Genomic DNA, 9,859 nt, shown 5'->3' on the forward strand with positions numbered 1-9,859 from the left:
TGTGCTGGCGTTCTAGCTGAGCTTCCGGACACACAGGGATTTCTCATGAAACTGATGAATTGGACATAACAGACACACATTTCTGGAGGCAAATTGTGTCTTCTTACCCCTGCTACTGCCAAACATAATGATGAAAGCACAATTGAGTTAATGTGTTGCTCTCCGTATAGCTGTATTCCGTCATACAATCTTAATGAAGCGCCCATAGCCATTAGATCCACGACATGTTTTTTGTTTGCAAATTGTTTACCAAACCCACACTGTTTATTAAACATTTTTATTTTACTTTCTCATAGTTTCATATTTATCTAAACTTTTATTTACTCTAACTTTTAGCTTTGTTTTGTCCCTTCTAGGCCCAGCGCTCACGGACGTGGTACATGACCCGTTTGGTCGCCAGCTGGCAGCTCAGGTGACTCGTTGGTGGGTGTATGATCGACCCTGATCCGAACAGAACATTTGTTCACCCGTGAACCGGAGAGATGCTCTCATCAGCGACTACTGGCTCCGACATGGCTTTCATAGGAATAGAGATAGGGAGGAAGTAAGTGGTGTTGTGCCATGGTTCAATATACACACATGTAGCGGGTCTGGGCTGCAGGGGCGTTTAATACAGCTCTATAGGTCTGGGAGCTGCAGGGGGTTTAATACAGGATCTATAGGTCTGGGAGCTGCAGGGTTTAATACCGGATCTATAGATGGGCTTCCAAACGCAGTCTGGGGAGCTGCCAGGGGTTTAATACGGGATCTATAGGTCTGGGAGCTTGAGCAGCGTGGTTTAATTAGCAGGATCTATAGGTCTCTGGGGAGCTGCAGGGTGGTTTAATACCGGATCTATAGGTCTGGGGAGCTGCAGGCATGGTTTAATACAGGATCTATAGGCTGGGAGCTGCAGGATGGTTTTAATACCGATCTATAGGCTGCTGGGAGCTGCAGGATGTGTTAATACATGATCTATAGGTCTGGGGAGCTACAGGTGGGTTTAATACGATCTATAGGTCTGGGAGCTGCAGCGGTGGTTTAATCGGATCTAAGGCTGGGGAGCTGCAGGGGTTTAAATACGCGATATAAGGTCTGGGGAGCTGCAAGGTGGTAATACAGGATCTATAGGTCTGGGAGCTGCAGAGGGTGGTTTAATCACAGGATCTATAGGTCTGGGGAGCTGCAGGGTGTTTAATACAGGATCTATGTCTGGGGAGCTACAGGGGGGTTAATACAGGATCTATGGTCTGGGAGCTGCCAAGATGTTTAATACAGGATCTATAAGGGTCTGGGGAGCTGCAGACTGGTTCTATACAGGATCTATAGGTCTTGGGGGGCTACAGGTGGTTTAATACAGGATCTATAGCTCTGGGGAGCTGAAGGTGATGGGTTTAATACAGGATCTATAGGTCTGGGACAAGCTCAGGGTGGTTTATATACGGATCTATAGGTCTGGGGAGCTGAAGGGTGGTTAATACATGATCTATAGGTCTGGCGAGCATTAAGGGTGGCTTTAATACAGGATCTAATAGGTCTGGGAGCTGAAGGGTGGTTTAAACAGATCTATAGGTCTGGGGAGCCTACAGGTGGTTTAATACAGGATCTATAGGTCTGGGGAGCTGAAGGTGGTTTAATACAGGCTCTATCTATAGGTAATGGGGAGCTGCAGTGTGTTTAATACAGGATCTATATGTCTGGAGCTGCAGGTGTGCTGCAGCAGTAACAACATTGTTCCATGAATCTCCTTCAGCTCCACTTCCCTATGGCCCGCTGGTCAAATGGAATTCTCCTTCAGCTCCACTTCCCTATGGGCCCCTGGTCAAATGAACTCTCCTTCAGCTTCCTTCCCTATGGGCCCTGGTCAAATGAACTCTCCTGCAGCTCCACTTCCCTACGACCCTGGTGTAATGTAGGGCACTGCTGTAGTAGTTGAACCAACTCTCCCTTCTACCTCTTCAGGCTTCATTCCCAGTGTGTACCCTGGGCCTGTCTCTAGGTGGCAGGATCAACCTGGGTCCGAACGTCAGCAGTCTGCGCTACTTCGCCATCTGTGGTCTCCAGGAGAGGCTTCGAACATTTTGCCATCAACATGAAGAGAGAGCTTTACCATTGTTCAGCAAGAAGCCTGCCACAGTTGGCCCCTGTGCCAACTAACCACCAACACATTGAGGTACAGACCCAATAACAACCAACACTTTGAGTAGGACCAGACATTTACTGACCCAATAACCACCAACACATTGAGGTACAGACCTTAACCACCAACACATTGAGCAGCCCTGAGTACTGACACCCAATAACCACCAACACATTGAGATACAGACCCATTAACCACCAACACATTGAGCACTGACCCTAATAAACCACCACACACATTAAGTCCGCTACTGACCAAATAACCACCAAACATCATTGAGGTACTACTAAAACAGAACCCTTGCAACCAAGAAGCCACCAACACATTTTTTCCGGTCACAGACCAATAACCAGCAACATTCAGTCTAAGACATACAGACATTGCGACTGACCCAATAACCACCAACACACATTGAGACGTAACGTGATCCCCAAATAACCACCAACGACATTTAAGTACTGACTCCAGTAACCCTACTAAACACATTGAGGTACTGACCCAATAACCACCAACACCACCCCTGACCTCTACAACTCCTGTCACATACCACATTCCGGACTGACCCAATTAACCATCACCACATTGACGGTACCAACCCAATTAAACCCACCAACCACATGGCAGGGCTACTGACCCAACTACAACCACAACATCTGAGCGGGTACTGACCCAAATAACCACTAACAAACACATGACGACAAGACCCAATAGAACCGACCCAACCACATTGAGGTACTATACCACTTAACTCCAACCAACACATTGATCTAGGTACCGACCGCAATAACCACCAACACATAACGCGCTACTGACCCAATAACCCACCAACACACTGATATTCGGCCACGTCGCGTACTGACCCTAACTATACACACCCAACGCATTGAGATTACCGACCCGATTAACACCAATACCATTGACGGATACGACCCAATAACCCACCAACAACATTAAGGTACTGATCCCAATAACCACCAAACATTGACGGGCCTCCGACCGGGTCACACTGACCACCAGTAACCACCCCAGCACATTGACTTCGGGTGTACTGACCCAATACCACCAACACAGTGACGGTACTGACCCAATAACTCACCAACACATTGGACCGTACTGACCCAATTAACACCAAAACACCATATAGTTGTGGTAAGACCCAATAACCACAAAACACATTGAAGGTACAGAGCCAATACTCCAGGCAAACAAATTGAATCCGACACCAGACTAAGGGATTTCCTTTTCGACCTGCTCACTACCCGAGCCAGTACTAAAGTGGTGCACTGCTCACAACAGGAACCCACATAACCACCAATACATTGAGAAACATTGGTACCTCTCCTACTCGGTTTGTACCCCACATAAACCCACCAACACATTGTGTGTATCAACTCCAATATCTCCACAAACACATGTGCCGATACGGGACCCAATGGCCTTAAAACCACCCAAACACCAATTGCCGCGGTACAGACCCAGCCATAACAGGACACACAATTTGGAGGTACTGACCCAATAACCACCAACACATGAGCTTGGTACCTGACCCATAATAACCTCCAACACATTGACGCGTACAACCCAATTAACCACCAATCCATATTGATTCGTACTACCCAATTAACCACCCAAACCACATTGGATTAGTACTGACCTAAATCAACCTCCCAACACATTGATGTACTGACCCCAAAAACCACCCACAACACATTTAGATGTTACTTGCAGCCCCCAATAACTACCAACACATTGACCAAGTATGATCCCAATAACCACCACACATTGATCCGTGTACTGACCAAAAACCACCAACATCATGACGGTACTGACCCAATACTCACCAACACATTGCACTCACTACAGCCGGTAAAGGTAGCGTGGACACAATAAACCACCAACACATTGATGGCGTACAGACACCATTAACCCCAACACGATATTGACAGGTACTGACCCCAATAACCCACCAAATACATTAAGGTACAAGGATTCCATTATATTAACCACCAACACATGGTGACGGTTACTGTGACCAAAACCCACCGAACACCTTGATCAGCTAATACTGACCCCACTAACCCACCAACCACATTCAGGACTGACCCCAATAAGCCACCAACCAAAATTGACACGACAAAGTACCTCGGTACTGACCCATCAAACCACTAACCATTGAGGCTGGGTACCTGACCCAATAACCACCAACACCATGACCGACTACCCAATACACCACCAACACATGGTACAGACCCACATAACCACCACACACATTGACCCGGTACTGACCCAAATATAACACAAAAACATGAGGTTACCCAGACCATTAACCACCAACATATTGAGGTACAGACCCAATTACACCACCAACACATTGACGGTACAACCCAATAACCACCAACACATTGAGGTACTGACCAATAACCGCACCAACACAATTGTGGCTAGTTTGACTTAATGAGCCAGGATAATATGATTCCGGGTATCATACGTATCTGAACAGGTGTCGTTGAGTCTGAACTTATTGACATCTAAACTTATTGAAAGTTCAATCTACTTTATTATATATAGTCAGCATTTCTTACAAACAATGCATTCAAATATGCTTTCGGTTATTTATGAGGGGAAATCATCTCTTATTTAGTGGAAGGCTTTTATTAGAGAGTGGAATATCCTGTATTTAGTTAGTGATACGAGGGCACTCATCCTTACTTTAGTTAGCGATGAGAGGGATATCATCCTTATTTAGTTAGCGATAGAGATGCGAATCATTCGTTTTTAAGTTAGCGATAGAGAGGAATCATCCTTATTTAGTTAGCGATATAGACGGGAATCATCCTTATTTAGTTAAGCAGGCTTTTTAGAGGGAATCATTCCGTATTTAAGTTAGCGATATAGAGGGAATCCATACGTATTTATTTAGGATAGAGAGGGAATCATCCTTATTTAGTTAGCGATAGAGAGGGAATGATCCTTATTTAGTTAGCGATAGAATCCTGTATTAAACCACCCTGCAGCTCCCCAGACCTATAGATCCTGTATTAAACCACCCTGCAGCTCCCCAGACCTATAGATCCTGTATTAAACCCCCCTGCAGCTCCCCAGACCTATAGATCCGGTATTAAACCACCCTGCAGCTCCCCAGACCTATAGATCCTGTATTAAACCATCCTGCAGCTCCCCAGACCTATAGATCCCGTATTAAACCCCCCTGCAGCTCCCCAGACCTATAGATCCTGTATTAAACCACCTTGTAGCTCCCCAGACCTATAGATCCCGTATTAAACCCCCCTGCAGCTCCCCAGACCTATAGATCCGGTATTAAACCACCCTGCAGCTCCCCAGACCTATAGATCCTGTATTAAACCCCCTGCAGCTCCCCAGACCTATAGAGCCTGTATTAAACCCCCCTGCAGCTCAGACCCCTACATTGTGTATATTAAACCACCCTGCAGCCCAGACCTCTACATTGTGTATATTGAACCATGACAACACCACTATTACCTTCTCCTATCTCTATGTCCTTGAAAGCCATGTCGGAGCCAGAGTCGCTGATGAGCATCTCTCCGTTCAGGGTGAACATAATGTTCTGTTCGGTCAGGTCGATCATACACCCCACCACGTCACCTGACTGCCACTGGCGACCAAACGGGTCATTACCCACGTGCCAGCGCTGGGCCTAGAGGGACAAACAAACTCAAAGTTAGATAAATAAAAGTTAGATAAATATGAAACTATGAGAAAGTAAAATAAAATGTATTAATACATTGGTTTGGTAAAACATTTGCAAAAAAACAACATGTCTGGACTAATGGTATGGGCCTTCATAAATTGTATAGGAATACAGCTACACAGAAACACATTAACTCAAATGCTTTCATCATTTGTTTGGGCGAGTAGCATGGGTAAAAAGACACAATTTCCTCCAGAGAATTGTGTCTGTTGTCCATCATCAGTTTACATGAAATCCCTGTGTGTCCGTCCCTAGCCTAACCCAGACAGCCAATGTGATTGAGTTCTTTAGACTGGCAGTGTTTGTGACATACCGTTTTTCCGTTGAAGACCCAGGCCAGCTCGTCTGCTCCCAGCTCATTGTCAGCTCTGACGTTCGGTCGGGCCCAGCCCACTCTCATCTCTTCGGTCGTCACCGCCTCAAATTCAAAGTACCACTTCCCAGACGTGACCGCGTAGGACTTCTCAGCACGGAAGATGCGCACCTTATCCCCACGCACGTCATCCAGGCCAAGGCCAGCTAGAAAGAGAGAGAGAGATAGAGAGAGAGAGAGCGAGAGAGAGAGAGAGAGAGAGAGAGAGAGAGAGAGAAGCAGGAGGAAGCGCAGAGAAGAGAGAGAGAGAGAGAACAGAGAGAGAGAGAGAGAGACAGAGAGAAACAGAGAGACGAGAGAGATAGAGAAGAGAGAGAGAGAGAGAGAGACAGTGAGAGAGAAGAGACAGTGAGAGAGAGAGAGAGAGAGAGAGACGTGAGTGAGATATTTCAAGTATGGAGACTTCATTTCTCCTGCTGTCCTTTCATTAGTAAGACAACTACGATAGACTCACTGCTCTCCTGGTCTGAGGTCGATTTGTATCCGTAGCCAATGAGAGTGCGTACAGCGTTCTGTGGACGCTGTCTCGATTGGTCTTCTTGGTTCTCTCATCCAGCAGGTTATAAGGAACCAGGCGTGGTTTGACGCTTGTTCATGTGTCTGGGCACGAGGCAGTGAAACAAGAATATAATTCACCATCATAATTTTTTTTTTTCTTTTTTATTGTGTACCTATATTAACACCTGTATGGGGAGTTTAATGTGTATCAGCTATGGACACACTATTTGGGTATATGCTAATAACACAATATAGACTGAAGGAGAGGGTGATAATGTTGTGGTAATGGAGGAAAGCTTTGCACACAGATCTGATTGACCAAGACTACTTTGTTTACATTTGTTTATCCTAACGGAGGATTTTATTACCTGCGACATGCTGTACGTCCATCCCTGGGCACGCGGTCCCGTGCCCACATCATTGTGACCGTTCTCTGCCAGCTTCTCCACCAGCTGTTCTGATTGGGCGTCAGCTTGACGTGGCTCAGGTCCAGGGGGGCGGGCTTAAATCCATTGCTCTATTATATAGCTGAGAAGGGAGAGAGGGAAGAGCAAGGGAGGAAGGAGATGAGAGAGAGAGGCAGGGAGGGGAGGAGAGGGTGAGAGAGTCAGGGAGGGGAGGAGAGGAGAGAGAGAGAGGAGAGGCAGGGAGGGGAGGAGAGAGAGAGAAGAGCAGGGAGGGAGGAGAGGAGAGAGAGAGAGAGAAGCAGGGAGGGAGGAGAGAGAGTGAGGCAGGGAGGGAGGAGGGAGAGAGAGAGAGAGAGAGGAGAGGCAGGGAGGGGAGGAGAGAGAGAGAGGAGAGCAGGGAGGGGAGGAGAGAGGATAGGCAGGGAGGGGAGGAGAGAGAGAGAGGGCAGGGAGGGGAGAGAGAGAGAGGAGAGGCAGGAGGGAGGAGAGGAGAGAGAGAGAGGAGAGCAGGAGGCAGGAGAGAAAGGAGAGGCAGGGAGGGGAGGAGAGGGTGAGAAGAGAGAGTCAGGGAGGGAGGAGAGAGAGAGAGAGGAGAGGCAGGAGGGGAGGAGAGAGCGGAGAGGCAGGGAGGGGAGGAGGGGGTGAGAGAGAGAGAGGCAGGGAGGGAGGAGGGGAGAGAGGAAGGACGGGATGGAGGGAGAGAGAGGGAGAGTGAGAGAGAGCAGGGAAGGGGGAGGAGAGGAGAGAGAGATGAGAGGCAGGAGGGGAGGGAGAGGAGAGAGGGGAGAGAGAGAGAGAGAGAATGGAGAAGGACTTACGTCTTTTGGCATTTTGATGATTTTCAGGTGTCTCCTCTGCCTTCTCATCCCCCATGGCCCACATGACAGCCCAGGGCCAGCAGAGTCCTGGAGGAGCACAGAGATACACACATTACAGACCAACTGGGAGACCTTTACACACATTACAGACCAACTGGAGACCTTTATCACATCATTAACAGACCCAGCTGGGGACATTTAAACACACAATTACAGACCAACTGGGGACATTTAAACACACATTACGACCATGGGGACCGTTAAAACACTCAGCAGAATACACATACAGAACCAAACTGGAGACCTTTACACACACAGAGATACACACATTACAGACCAACTGGAGACCTTTACACACACAGAGATACACACATTACAGACCAACTGGTATTAAGCACACATTACAAGCTAACTGGTACCTCTAAACACAGAGACCACCTGAGGACATTTAAACACACAGGGATACACATTTTACAGACATTACAGACCAATTGGGGATCTTTACATGACATTACCTTTACATTATTCCTGGATTAAAAAGCACTTTCTATTGCCATTGTCTGGCTTTGGGAAACCAGCCAAGCACATGTATTATTGTCAGGGCGTAGCTGAAAGGGGTAGACAACTAAGGACAAGAACACTGTGTTTACCCACACATCTGCAGCTTGTACTTCCTCCCTTATATTACATTACATTATTATATTATATTATTATATAATTGTATTATTATTATATTATTATATTAAAATATTGCATTATACTATTATAATATATTATATTATTATATTATATTGCATTATGTTATTATATCAGATTATTTTATTATAGTATATTACTATATTGCATTATATTATAGTATTATATTATATTATTATATTATTATATTATATTACTATATTGCATTATGTTATATCATATTATGTTATTATATTTTATTACTATATTACATTGTATTACTGTATTATACTATTTTATTACATTATATTACTATATTGCATTATATTATTATATTATACTATTTTATTATATTATATTATTATATGATACTATTTTATTATATTATTACATTGCATTATGTTATTATATCATATTATTTTATTATATTATATTACTATATTGCATTATATTATATTATTATATTATTATATTGCATTATGTTATTATATCATATCATATTATTTTATTATATTATATTACTATATTGCATTATATTATATTATTATATTATTACTTAAGTGTTTCCCCAGACATCTGCAGATTGTAGTTCCTCTCAGGTTCAGGAAGGGTCTGGAAGTCTACCAGACAGGGATGCAGCTTCTTGTTGTCGTCTCTGAACTGGAGGAGGGAGAAAACAGACAGAGAGGGTCATTACAGGGCCCCCCCCCTAGGGCCCCCCCTCTAGGGCCCTCCCTCTAGGGCCCCCCCTCTAGGGCCCCCCTCTAGGGCCCCCCCTCTAGGGCCCCCCCTCTAGGGCCCCCCTCTAGGGCCCCCCCCTCTAGGGCCTTCCCTCTAGGGCCCCCCCTCTAGGGCCCTCCCTCTAGGGCCCCCCCTCTAGGGCCCCCCCTCTAGGGCCCCCCCAGGGCCCCTTTTTCTGTGTCTAGCCGGTGATCAGTGTCATTATCCAAGCATTGCTGTATCAGTATTTCCTGTCTGTTAAAGGGCTAATAGACTCACTATTCCATAAGTCCAGCCCTGCTCGATGCGCATGATGGCCCACAGCGAGTGGATGTTCTCTGCCAGCTTCTCCCTGATCTTCTCCAGGTGGGGCGGCAACACGATCTGCAGCACACACGGGGTAAAGGTTAAAGGTCAAATAAAGGTCAGAGGTCCGCAGATCGAAGGTGACGAGGAGTAAATGGACAGCCTTGTCTGGTACCTGAACAGGGTTAGGGCTAAGGACAGGGTGTGTCTGGT

At 45.9% G+C, this 9,859-nt stretch overlaps 1 pseudogene; it reads right to left on the reverse strand.

The window, feature by feature from the left end:
* LOC112073168 (ryanodine receptor 1-like) overlaps positions 1–9,859 on the reverse strand; it is a 78,368-nt pseudogene that overhangs the window by 59,965 nt on the left and 8,544 nt on the right.

The sequence above is a fragment of the Salvelinus sp. IW2-2015 genome, unplaced genomic scaffold (genome assembly GCF_002910315.2).
Source record: "Salvelinus sp. IW2-2015 unplaced genomic scaffold, ASM291031v2 Un_scaffold2172, whole genome shotgun sequence".
In the NCBI taxonomy this organism is placed as follows: Eukaryota; Metazoa; Chordata; class Actinopteri; order Salmoniformes; family Salmonidae; genus Salvelinus; species Salvelinus sp. IW2-2015.